The following is a 14,545-nucleotide window of genomic DNA, read 5'->3' as shown; positions in this document are numbered from 1 at the left end:
AATATAATGGCCTTATATTACAACGCATGGCACATCACCAAAAATAGTTCAACTTTCAAACAAATTTAGCTTTGATCTGTCGGTTAAGGCGTCTGACTAGAAATCAGATTCTCCATGGCAGCGTAGGTTCGATACCTACCTACTGCAAACGGCCATTGTTTTGCTTGAAATATATATTTTTTAATTAACAGCTCAGCTCAGAAATTTTTCTAAAATATGGGGATTGAGTACATAAATTTATAAAAATATAATGGACTTATATTTCAACGCATGGCACATTAGCAGAAATAGTTCAACTTTCAAACAGATTTAGCCTTGGTCTCTCGGTTAAGGCGTCTGACTAGAAATCAGATTCTCCATGGCAGCGTAGGTTCGAAACCTACCTATTGCAAACGGCCATTATTTTGCTTGAAATATATATTTTTTAATTAACAGCTCAGCCCAGAAATTTTTCTCAAATATGGGGATTGAGTACGTAAATTTATAAAAATATAATGGTCTTATATTTCAACGCATGGCACATCACCAGAAATAGTTCGACTTTCAAACAGATTTAGCCCTGGTCTCTCGGATAAGGCGTCTGACTTTAAATCAGATTCTCTATGGCAGCGTAGGTTCCAAACCTACCTACTGCAAACGGAAATTGTTTTGCTTGAAATATATATTTCTTAGTTAACAGTTGAGCCCAGAAATTTTTCTCAAATACGGGGATTGATTACATAAATTTATAAAAATATAATGGCCTTATATTTCAACGGATTACACATCACCAGAAATAGTTCGACTTTCAAACAGATTTATCCTTTGTCTGTCGGTTAAAGCGTCTCACTAGAAATCAGATTCTCTATCAGCATAGTTTCGAAACCTACCTACTGCAAACGACCATTTGTTTTGCTTGAAATATAATTTTTTAATTAGCAGCTCAGCCCAGAAAATTTTGTCAATTATGGGGATTGAGTGCATAAATTTAAAACAATATGCATACATTTGCCATTATATTTCAAATGGCACATCACCAGAAATAGTCCTACTTTCAAACAGATTTAGCCCTGGTCTGTCGGTTAAGGCGTCTGACTAGAAATCAGATTCTCTATGGCAGCGTAGGTTCGAAACCTACCTACTGCAAACGGCCATTGTTTTGCTTGAAATATATATTTTTTAATTAACAGGTCAGCCCAGAAATTTTTCTCAAATATGGGGATTGACTACATAAATTTATAAAAATATAATGGCCTTATATTTCAACGCATGGGCACACCACCAGAAATAGTTCGACTTTCAAACAGATTTAGCCTTGGTCTGTCGGTTAAGGTATCTGACTAGAAATCAGATTATCTATCAGCATAGGTTCGAAACCTACCTACAACAAACGACCATTTGTTTTGCTTGAAATATAATTTTTGTAATTAGCAGCTCAGCCCAGAAAATTTTGTCAATTATGGGGATTGAGTGCATAAATTTAAAACAATATGCACACATATGCCCTTATATTTCAAATGGCACATCACCAGAAATTGTCCCACTTTCAAACAGATTTAGGCCTGGTCTGTCGGTTAAGGCCTGACTAGAAATCAGATTCTCTATGGCAGCGTAGGTTCGAAACCTACCTACTGCAAACGGCCATTGTTTTGCTTGAAATATATATTTTTTAATTAACAGGTCAGCCCAGAAATTTTTCTCAAATATGGGGATTGACTACATAAATTTATAAAAATATAATGGCCTTATATTTCAACGCATGGCACATCACCAGGAATAGTTCGACTTTCAAACAGATTTAGCCTTGGTCTGTCGGTTAAGGCGTCTGACTAGAAATCAGATTCTCTATCAACATAGGTTCGAAACCTACCTACTGCAAACGACCATTGTTTTGCTTGAAATATATCTTTTTTAATTAACAGCTAAGCCCAGAAATTTTTTTCAAATATGGTAATTGAATACATAAATTTATAAAAATATAATGGCCTTATATTTCAACGCATGGCACATCACCAGAAATAGTTCGACTTTCAAACAGATTTAGCCTTGGTCTGTCGGTTAAGCCGTCTGACTGCAAATCAGATTCTTCATGGCAGCGTGGTTTCGATACCTACCTACTGCAAACAGCCATTGTTTTGCTTCAAATATATATTTTTTATTTAACAGCTCAGCAAATAAATTTTTCTCAAATATGGGGATTGAGTTCATAAATTTAAAACAATATAATGCCTTTATATTTCAAATGGCATATCACCAGAAATAGTTCTAAATCAAACAGATTTAACTCTGGTCTGTCGGTTAAGGCGTCTGTCTAGAAATCAGATTCTCCATAGCAGCGTAGTTTCGAAAGCTACCTACTGCAAACGGCCATTATTTTGCTTGAAATATATATTTTTGAATTAATTGCTCAGCCCAGAAATTTTTCTCAAATATGGAGATTGAGTACGTAAATTTATGATAATATAATGGACTTATATTTCAACGCATGGCACATCACCAGAAATAGTTCGACTTTCAAACAGATCTAGCCTTGGTCTGTCGGTTAAGGCGTCTGACTAGAAATCAGATTCTCCATGGCAACGTAGGTTCGAAACCTACCTACTGCAAACGACCATTTGTTTTGCTTGAAATATAATTTTTGTAATAAGCAGCTCAGTCCAGAAAATTTTGTCAATTATGGGGATTGAGTGCATAAATTTAAAACAATATAATGCCCTTATATTTGAAATGGCACATCACAAGAAATAGTTCTACTTTCAAACAGATTTAGCCCTGGTCTGTCGGTTAAGGCGTCTGACTAGAAATCAGATTCTCCATGGCAGCGTAGGTTCGAAACCTACCTACTGCAAACGGCCATTATTTTGCTTGAAATATATATTTTTTAATTAACAGCTCAGCCCAGAAAATTTTGTCAATTATGGGGATTGAATGCATAAATTTAAAATATTATGCATACATATGCCCTTATATTTCAAATGGCACATCACCAGAAATAGTCCTACTTTCAAACAGATTTAGCCCTGGTCTGTCGGTTAAGGCGTCTGAATAGAAATCAGATTCTCTATCAGCATAGGTTCGAAACCTACCTACTGCAAACGGCCATTATTTTGCTTGAAATATAATTTTTGTAATTAGCAGCCCAGCCCAGAAAATTTTGTCAATTATGGGGATTGAGTGCATAAATTTAAAACAATATGCATACATATGCCCTTATATTTCAAATGGCACATCACCAGAAATAGTCCTACTTTCAAACAGATTTAGCCCTGGTCTGTCGGTTAAGGCGTCTGACTAGAAATCAGATTCTCTATGGCAGCGTAGGTTCGAAACCTACCTACTGCAAACGGCAATTGTTTTGCATGAAATATATATTTTTTAATTAACAGCTCAGCCCAGAAATTTTTCTCAAATATGGGGATTGAGTGCGTAAATTTATAAAAATATAATGGACTTATATTTCAACGCATGGCACATCACCAGAAATAGTTCGACTTTCAAACAAATTTAGCCTTGGTCTGTCGGTTAAAACGTCTGACTAGAAATCAGATTCCCTATGGCAGCGTAGGTTTGAAACCTACCTACTGCAAACGGCCATTGTTTTGCTTGAAATACATATTTTTTAATTAACAGCTCAGCCCAGAAATTTTTCTCAAATATGGGGATTTAATACATAAATTTATAAAAATATAATGGCCTTATATTTCAACGCATGGCACATCACCAAAAATAGTTCGACTTTCAAACAGATTTAGCCTTGGTCTCTCGGTTAAGGCGTCTGACTAGAAATCAGATTCTCCATGGCAACGTAGGTTCGAAACCTACCTATTGCAAACGGCCATTATTTTGCTTGAAATATATATTTTTTAATTAACAGCTCAGCCCAGAAATTTTTCTCAAATATGGGGATTGAGTACATAAATTTATAAAAATATAATGGACTTATATTTCAACGCATGGCACATCCCCAGAAATAGTTCGACTTTCAAACAGATTTAGCCTTGGTCTGTCGGTTAAGGCGTCTGACTAGAAATCAGATTCTCTATGGCAGCGTAGGTTCGAAACCTACCTACCGCAAACGGCCATTGTTTTGCTTGAAATATATATTTTTTAATTAACAGCTCAGCCCAGAAATTTTTCTCAAATATGGGGATAGAGTACATAAATTTATAAAAATATAATGGCCTTATATTTCAACGCATGGCACATCACCAGAAATAGTTCGACTTTCAAACAGATTTAGCCCTGGTCTGTCGGTTAAGGCGTCTGACTAGAAATCAGATTCTCTATGGCAGCGTAGGTTCGAAACCTACCTACTGCAAACGGCCATTATTTTGCTTGAAATATATATTTTTTAATTAACAGGTCAGCCCAGAAATTTTTCTCAAATGTGGGGATTGACTACATAAATTTATAAAAATATTTCAACGCATGGCACAACAACAGAAATAGTCCGACTTTCAAACAGATTTAGCCTTGGTCTGTCGGTTAAGGTGTCTGACTAGAAATCAGATTCACTATGGCAGCGTAGGTTCGAAACCTACCTACTGCAAACGACCATTGTTTTGCTTGAAATACATATTTTTTAATTAACAGCTCAGCCCAGAAATTTTTCTCAAATATGGGGATTTAATACATAAATTTATAAAAATATAATGGACTTATATTTCAACGCATGGCACCTCACCAGAAATAGTTCGACTTTCAAACAGATTTAGCCCTGGTCTGTCGGTTAAGGCGTCTGACTAGAAATCAGATTCTCTATGGCAGCGTAGGTTCGAAACCTACCTACTGCAAACGGCCATTATTTTGCTTGAAATATATATTTTTTAATTAACAGGTCAGCCCAGAAATTTTTCTCAAATGTGGGGATTGACTACATAAATTTATAAAAATATAATGGCCTTATATTTCAACGCATGGCACATCACCAGAAATAGTTCGACTTTCAAACAGATTTAGCCCTGGTCTGTCGGTTAAGGCGTCTGACTAGAAATCAGATTCTCTATGGCAGCGTAGGTTCGAAACCTACCTACTGCAAACGGCAATTGTTTTGCATGAAATATATATTTTTTAATTAACAGCTCAGCCCAGAAATTTTTCTCAAATATGGGGATTGAGTGCGTAAATTTATAAAAATATAATGGACTTATATTTCAACGCATGGCACATCACCAGAAATAGTTCGACTTTCAAACAAATTTAGCCTTGGTCTGTCGGTTAAAACGTCTGACTAGAAATCAGATTCCCTATGGCAGCGTAGGTTCGAAACCTACCTACTGCAAACGGCCATTGTTTTGCTTGAAATACATATTTTTTAATTAACAGCTCAGCCCAGAAATTTTTCTCAAATATGGGGATTTAATACATAAATTTATAAAAATATAATGGCCTTATATTTCAACGCATGGCACATCACCAAAAATAGTTCGACTTTCAAACAGATTTAGCCTTGGTCTCTCGGTTAAGGCGTCTGACTAGAAATCAGATTCTCCATGGCAACGTAGGTTCGAAACCTACCTATTGCAAACGGCCATTATTTTGCTTGAAATATATATTTTTTAATTAACAGCTCAGCCCAGAAATTTTTCTCAAATATGGGGATTGAGTACATAAATTTATAAAAATATAATGGACTTATATTTCAACGCATGGCACATCCCCAGAAATAGTTCGACTTTCAAACAGATTTAGCCTTGGTCTGTCGGTTAAGGCGTCTGACTAGAAATCAGATTCTCTATGGCAGCGTAGGTTCGAAACCTACCTACTGTAAACGACCATTTGTTTTGCTTGAAATATAATTTTTGTAATTAGCCGCTCCGCCCAGAAAATTTTGTCAATTATGGGGATTGAGTGCATAAATTTAAAACAATATGCATACATATGCCCTTATATTTCAAATGGCGCATCACCAGAAATAATCCTACTTTCAAACAGATTTAGCACTGGTCTGTCGGTTATGGCGTCTGACTAGAAATCAGATTCTCTATGGCAGCGTAGGTTCGAAACCTACCTACTGCAAACGGCCATGGTTTTGCTTGAAATATATATTTTTTAATTAACAGCTCGGCCCAGAAATTTTTCTCAAATATGGGGATTGAATACATAAATTTATAAAAATATAATGGCCTTATATTTCAACGTTAAGGCCTCTGACTAGAAATCAGATTCCCTATGGCAGCGTAGGTTCGAAATCTACCTACTGCAAAAGACCATTGTTTTGCTTGAAATATATATTTTTGAATTAACAGCTAAGCCCAGAAAATTTTCCCAAATATGGGGATTGAATACATAAATTTATAAAAATATAATGGCCTTATATTTCAACGCATGGCACAACAACAGAAATAGTCCGACTTTCAAACAGATTTAGCCTTGGTCTGTCGGTTAAGGCGTCTGACTAGAAATCAGATTCACTATGGCAGCGTAGGTTCGAAACCTACCTACTGCAAACGGCCATTGTTTTGCTTGAAATATATATTTTTTAATTAACAGCTCAGCCCAGAAATTTTTCTCAAATATGGGGATTGAGTACATAAATTTATAAAAATATAATGGACTTATATTTCAACGCATGGCACATCCCCAGAAATAGTTCGACTTTCAAACAGATTTAGCCTTGGTCTGTCGGTTAAGGCGTCTGACTAGAAATCAGATTCTCTATGGCAGCGTAGGTTCGAAACCTACCTACTGTAAACTACCATTTGTTTTGCTTGAAATATAATTTTTGTAATTAGCAGCTCCGCCCAGAAAATTTTGTCAATTATGGGGATTGAGTGCATAAATTTTAAACAATATGCATACATATGCCCTTATATTTCAAATGGCGCATCACCAGAAATAATCCTACTTTCAAACAGATTTAGCACTGGTCTGTCGGTTATGGCGTCTGACTAGAAATCAGATTCTCTATGGCAGCGTAGGTTCGAAACCTACCTACTGCAAACGGCCATGGTTTTGCTTGAAATATATATTTTTTAATTAACAGCTCGTCCCAGAAATTTTTCTCAAATATGGGGATTGAATACATAAATTTATAAAAATATAATGGCCTTATATTTCAACGCATGGCACAACAACAGAAATAGTTCGACTTTCAAACAGATTTAGCCTTGGTCTGTCGGTTAAGGCGTCTGACTAGAGATCAGATTCTCCATGGCAGCGTAGGTTCGAAACCTACCTACTGCAAACGGCCATGGTTTTGCTTGAAATATATATTTTTTATTTAACAGCTCAGCCCAGAAAATTTTCTCAAATATGGGGATTGAATACATAAATTTATAAAAATATAATGGCCTTATATTTCAACGTTAAGGCCTCTGACTAGAAATAAGATTCCCTATGGCAGCGTAGGTTCGAAATCTACCTACTGCAAAAGACCATTGTTTTGCTTGAAATATATATTTTTGAATTAACAGCTAAGCCCAGAAAATTTTCCCAAATATGGGGATTGAATACATAAATTTATAAAAATATAATGGCCTTATATTTCAACGCATGGCACAACAACAGAAATAGTCCGACTTTCAAACAGATTTAGCCTTGTTCTGTCGGTTAAGGCGTCTGACTAGAAATCAGATTCACTATGGCAGCGTAGGTTCGAAACCTACCTACTGCAAACGGCCATTGTTTTGCTTGAAATATATATTTTTTAATTAACAGCTCAGCCCAGAAATTTTTCTCAAATATGGGGATAGAGTACGTAAATTTATAAAAATATAATGGACTTATATTTCAACGCATGGCACATCACCAGAAATAGTTCGACTTTCAAACAGATTTAGCCCTGGTCTGTCGGTTAATGCGTCTGACTAGAAATCAGATTCTCTATGGCAGCGTAGGTTCGAAATCTACCTACTGCAAACGGCCATTATTTTGCTTGAAATATATATTTTTTAATTAACAGCTCAGCCCAGAAATTTTTCTCAAATATGGGGATAGAGTACGTAAATTTATAAAAATATAATGGACTTATATTTCAACGCATGGCACATCACCAGAAATAGTCCTACTTTCAAACAGATTTAGCCCTGGTCTGTCGGTTAAGGCGTCTGAATAGAAATCAGATTCGCTATGGCAGCAAAGGTTCGAAACCTACCTACTGCAAATGGCAATTGTTTTGCATGAAATATATATTTTTTAATTAACAGCTCAGCCCAGAAATTTTTCTCAAATATGGGGATTGAGTGCGTAAATTTATAAAAATATAATGGACTTATATTTCAACGCATGGCACATCACCAGAAATAGTTCGACTTTCAAACAGATTTAGCCTTGGTCTGTCGGTTAAGGCGTCTGACTAGAGATCAGATTCTCCATGGCAGCGTAGGTTCGAAACCTACCTACTGCAAACGGCCACTGTTTTGCTTGAAATATATATTTAACAGCTCAGCCCAGAAATTTTTCTCAAATATGGGGATTGAATACATAAATTTATAAAAATATAATGGCCTTATATTTCAACGCATCTTACATCACCAGAAATAGTTCGACTTTCAAACAGATTTAGCCTTGGTCTGTCGGTTAAGGCGTCTGACTAGAGATCAGGTTCTCCGTGGCAGCGTAGGTTCGAAACCTACCTACTGCAAACGGCCATTGTTTTGCTTGAAATATATATTTAACAGCTCAGCCCAGAAATTTTTCTCAAATATGGGGATTGAATACATAAATTTATAAAAATATAATGGACTTATATTCCAACGCATGGCACATCACCAGAAATAGTTCGACTTTCAAACAGATTTAGCCTTGGTCTGTCGGTTAAGGCGTCTGACTAGAAATCAGATTCCCTATGGCAGCATAGGTTCGAAACCTACCTACTGCAAACGGCCATTGTTTTGCTTGAAATATATATTTAACAGCTCAGCCCAGAAATTTTTCTCAAATATGGGGATTGAATACATAAATTTATAAAAATATAATGGCCTTATATTTCAACGCATGGTACATCACCAGAAATAGTTCGACTTTCAAACAGATTTAGCCTTGGTCTGTCGGTTAAGGCGTCTGACTAGAGATCAGGTTCTCCGTGGCAGCGTAGGTTCGAAACCTACCTACTGCAAACGGCCATTGTTTTGCTTGAAATATATATTTAACAGCTCAGCCCAGAAATTTTTCTCAAATATGGGGATTGAATACATAAATTTATAAAAATATAATGGACTTATATTCCAACGCATGGCACATCACCAGAAATAGTTCGACTTTCAAACAGATTTAGCCCTGGTCTGTCGGTTAAGGCGTCTGACTAGAAATCAGATTCTCCATGGCAGCGTAGGTTCGAAACCTACCTACTGCAAACGGCCATTATTTTGCTTGAAATATATATTTTTTAATTAACAGCTCAGCCCAGAAAATTTTGTCAATTATGGGGATTGAGTGCATAAATTTAAAATATTATGCATACATATGCCCTTATATTTCAAATGGCACATCACCAGAAATAGTCCTACTTTCAAACAGATTTAGCCCTGGTCTGTCGGTTAAGGCGTCTGACTAGAAATCAGATTCTCTATCAGCATAGGTTCGAAAACTACCTACTGCAAACGACCATTGTTTTGCTGGAAATATATATTTTTTAATTAACAGCTAAGCCCAGAAAATTTTCTCAAATATGGGGATTGAATACATAAATTTATAAAAATATAATGGCCTTATATTTCAACGCATGGCACATCACCAAAGATAGTTCGACTTTCAAACAAATTTAGCTTTGATCTGTCGGTTAAGGCGTCTGACTAGAAATCAGATTCTCCATGGCAGCGTAGGTTCGAAATCTACCTACTGCAAGCGGCCATTGTTTTGCTTGAAATATATATTTTTTAATTAACAGCTCAGCCCAGAAATTTTTCTCAAATATGGGGATTGAATACATAAATTTATAAAAATATAATGGCCTTATATTTCAACGCATGGCACATCACCAAAAATAGTTCGACTTTCAAACAAATTTAGCTTTGATCTGTCGGTTAAGGCGTCTGACTAGAAATCAGATTCTCCATGGCAGCGTAGGTTCGATACCTACCTACTGCAAACGGCCATTGTTTTGCTTGAAATATATATTTTTTAATTAACAGCTCAGCTCAGAAATTTTTCTAAAATATGGGGATTGAGTACATAAATTTATAAAAATATAATGGACTTATATTTCAACGCATGGCACATTAGCAGAAATAGTTCAACTTTCAAACAGATTTAGCCTTGGTCTCTCGGTTAAGGCGTCTGACTAGAAATCAGATTCTCCATGGCAGCGTAGGTTCGAAACCTACCTATTGCAAACGGCCATTATTTTGCTTGAAATATATATTTTTTAATTAACAGCTCAGCCCAGAAATTTTTCTCAAATATGGGGATTGAGTACGTAAATTTATAAAAATATAATGGACTTATATTTCAACGCATGGCACATCACCAGAAATAGTTCGACTTTCAAACAGATTTAGCCCTGGTCTCTCGGATAAGGCGTCTGACTTTAAATCAGATTCTCTATGGCAGCGTAGGTTCCAAACCTCCCTACTGCGAACGGAAATTGTTTTGCTTGAAATATATATTTTTTAGTTAACAGTTGAGCCCAGAAATTTTTCTCAAATACGGGGATTGATTACATAAATTTATAAAAATATAATGGCCTTATATTTCAACGCATTACACATCACCAGAAATAGTTCGACTTTCAAACAGATTTATCCTTGGTCTGTCGGTTAAAGCGTCTCACTAGAAATCAGATTCCCTATCAGCATAATTTCGAAACCTACCTATTGCAAACGACCATTTGTTTTGCTTGAAATATAATTTTTGTAATTAGCAGCTCAGCCCAGAAAATTTTGTCCATTATGGGGATTGAGTGCATAAATTTAAAACAATATGCATACATATGCCCTTATATTTCAAATGGCACATCACCAGAAATAGTCCTACTTTCAAACAGATTTAGCCCTGGTCTGTCGGTTAAAGCGTCTGACTAGAAATCAGATTCCCTATGGCAGCGTAGGTTCGAAACCTACCTACTGCAAACGGTCATTGTTTTGCTTGAAATATATATTTTTTAATTAACAGCTCAGCCCAGAAATTTTTCTCAAATATGGGGATTGAATACATAAATTTATAAAAATATAATGGCCTTATATTTCAACGCATGGCACATCACCAAAAATAGTTCGACTTTCAAACAAATTTAGCTTTGATCTGTCGGTTAAGGCGTCTGACTAGAAATCAGATTCTCCATGGCAGCGTAGTTTCGATAGCTACCTACTGCAAACGGCCATTGTTTTGCTTGAAATATATATTTTTTAATTAACAGCTCAGCTCAGAAATTTTTCCAAAATATGGGGATTGAGTACATAAATTTATAAAAATATAATGGACTTATATTTCAACGCATGGCACATTAGCAGAAACAGTTCAACTTTCAAACAGATTTAGCCTTGGTCTCTCGGTTAAGGCGTCTGACTGGAAATCAGATTCTCCATGGCAGCGTAGGTTCGAAACCTACCTACTGCAAACGGTCATTATTTTGCTTGAAATATATATTTTTTAATTAACAGCTCAGCCCAGAAATTTTTCTCAAATATGGGGATTGATTACGTAAATTTATAAAAATATAATGGACTTATATTTCAACGCATGGAACATCACCAGAAATAGTTCGACTTTCAAACAGATTTAGCCTTGGTCTGTCGGTTAAGGTGTCTGACTAAAAATCAGATTCTCCATGGCAGCGTAGGTTCGAAACCTACCTACTGCAAACGGCCATTATTTTGCTTGAAATATAATTTTTGTAATTAGCAGCTCAGCCCAGAAAATTTTGTCAATTATGGGGATTGAGTGCATAAATTTAAAACAATATGCATACATATGCCCTTATATTTCAAATGGCACATCACCAGAAATAGTCCTACTTTCAAACAGATTTAGCCCTGGTCTGTCGGTTAAGGCGTCTGACTAGAAATCAGATTCTCTATGGCAGCGTAGGTTCGAAACCTACCTACTGCAAACGGCCATTGTTTTGCTTGAAATATATATTTTTTAATTAACAGGTCAGCCCAGAAATTTTTCTCAAATGTGGGGATTGACTACATAAATTTATAAAAATATAATGGCCTTATATTTCAACGCATGGCACATCACCAGAAATAGTTCGACTTTCAAACAGATTTAGCCTTGGTCTGTCGGTTAAGGCGTCCGACTAGAAATCAGATTCTCTATCAGCATAGGTTAGAAACCTACCTACTGCAAACGAACATTTGTTTTGCTTGAAATATAATTTTTGTAATTAGCAGCTCAGCCCAGAAAATTTTGTCAATTATGGGGATTGAGTGCATAAATTTAAAACAATATGCATACATATGCCCTTATATTTCAAATGGCACATCAACAGAAATAGTCCTACTTTCAAACAGATTTAGCCCTGGTCTGTCGGTTAAGGCGTCTGACTAGAAATCAGATTCTCTATGGCAGCGTAGGTTCGAAACCTACCTACTGCAAACGGCAATTGTTTTGCATGAAATATATATTTTTTAATTAACAGCTCAGCCCAGAAATTTTTCTCAAATATGGGGATTGAGTGTGTAAATTTATAAAAATATAATGGACTTATATTTCAACGCATGGCACATTAGCAGAAACAGTTCAACTTTCAAACAGATTTTGCCTTGGTCTCTCGGTTAAGGCGTCTGACTAGAAATCAGATTCTCCATGGCAACGTAGGTTCGAAACCTACTTATTGCAAACGGCCATTATTTTGCTTGAAATATATATTTTTTAATTAACAGCTCAGCCCAGAAATTTTTCTCAAATATGGGGATTGAGTACATAAATTTATAAAAATATAATGGACTTATATTTCAACGCATGGCACATCCCCAGAAATAGTTCGACTTTCAAACAGATTTAGCCTTGGTCTGTCGGTTAAGGCGTCTTACTAGAAATCAGATTCTCTATGGCAGCGTAGGTTCGAAACCTACCTACTGTAAACGACCATTTGTTTTGCTTGAAATATAATTTTTGTAATTAGCAGCTCCGCCCAGAAAATTTTGTCAATTATGGGGATTGAGTGCATAAATTTAAAACAATATGCATACATATGCCCTTATATTTCAAATGGCGCATCACCAGAAATAATCCTACTTTCAAACAGATTTAGCACTGGTCTGTCGGTTATGGCGTCTGACTAGAAATCAGATTCTCTATGGCAGCGTAGGTTCGAAACCTACCTACTGCAAACGGCCATTGTTTTGCTTGAAATACATATTTTTTAATTAACAGCTCAGCCCAGAAAATTTTCTCAAATATGGGGATTGAATACATAAATTTAAAAAATATAATGGCCTTATATTTCAACGTTAAGGCCTCTGACTAGAAATCAGATTCCCTATGGCAGCGTAGGTTCGAAACCTACCTACTGCAAACGACCATTGTTTTGCTTGAAATATATATTTTTGAATTAACAGCTAAGCCCAGAAAATTTTCCCAAATATGGGGATTGAATACATAAATTTATAAAAATATAATGGCCTTATATTTCAACGCATGGCACAACAACAGAAATAGTCCGACTTTCAAACAGATTTAGCCTTGGTCTGTCGGTTAAGGCGTCTGACTAGAAATCAGATTCACTATGGCAGCGTAGGTTCGAAACCTACCTACTGCAAACGGCCATTATTTTGCTTGAAATATATATTTTTTAATTAACAGCTCAGCCCAGAAATTTTTTTTAATATGGGGATAGAGTACGTAAATTTATAAAAATATAATGGATTTATATTTCAACGCATGGCACATCACCAGAAATAGTTCGACTTTCAGACAGATTTAGCCCTGGTCTGTCGGTTAAGGCGTCTGACTAGAAATCAGATTCTCTAAGGCAGCGTAGGTTCGAAACCTACCTACTGTAAACGACCATTTGTTTTGCTTAAAATATAATTTTTGAAATTAGCAGCTCCGCCCAGAAAATTTTGTCAATTATGGGGATTGAGTGCATAAATTTAAAACAATATGCATACATATGCCCTTATATTTCAAATGGCACATCACCAGAAATAATCCTACTTTCAAACAGATTTAGCACTGGTCTGTCGGTTAAGGCGTCTGACTAGAAATCAGATTCCCTATGGCAGCGTAGGTTCGAAACCTACCTACCGCAAACGACCATTGTTTTGCTTGAAATATATATTTTTTAATTAACAGCTCGGCCCAGAAATTTTTCTCAAATATGGGGATTGAATACATAAATTTATAAAAATATAATGGCCTTATATTTCAACGCATGGCACAACAACAGAAATAGTTCGACTTTCAAACAGATTGAGCCTTGGTCTGTCGGTTAAGGCGTCTGACTAGAGATCAGATTCTCCATGGCAGCGTAGGTTCGAAACCTACCTACTGCAAACGGCCATGGTTTTGCTTGAAATATATATTTTTTAATTAACAGCTCAGCCCAGAAAATTTTCTCAAATATGGGGATTGAATACATAAATTTATAAAAATATAATGGCCTTATATTTCAACGTTAAGGCCTCTGACTAGAAATCAGATTCCCTATGGCAGCGTAGGTTCGAAATCTACCTACTGC

Source organism: Cylas formicarius, unplaced genomic scaffold (assembly GCF_029955315.1).
Source record: "Cylas formicarius isolate icCylForm1 unplaced genomic scaffold, icCylForm1.1 PGA_scaffold_16__1_contigs__length_5364039, whole genome shotgun sequence".
NCBI classification, from domain to species: Eukaryota; Metazoa; Arthropoda; class Insecta; order Coleoptera; family Brentidae; genus Cylas; species Cylas formicarius.
The sequence above is the reverse complement of the archived record's forward strand: the minus strand, read 5'-3'. Positions refer to the sequence as shown.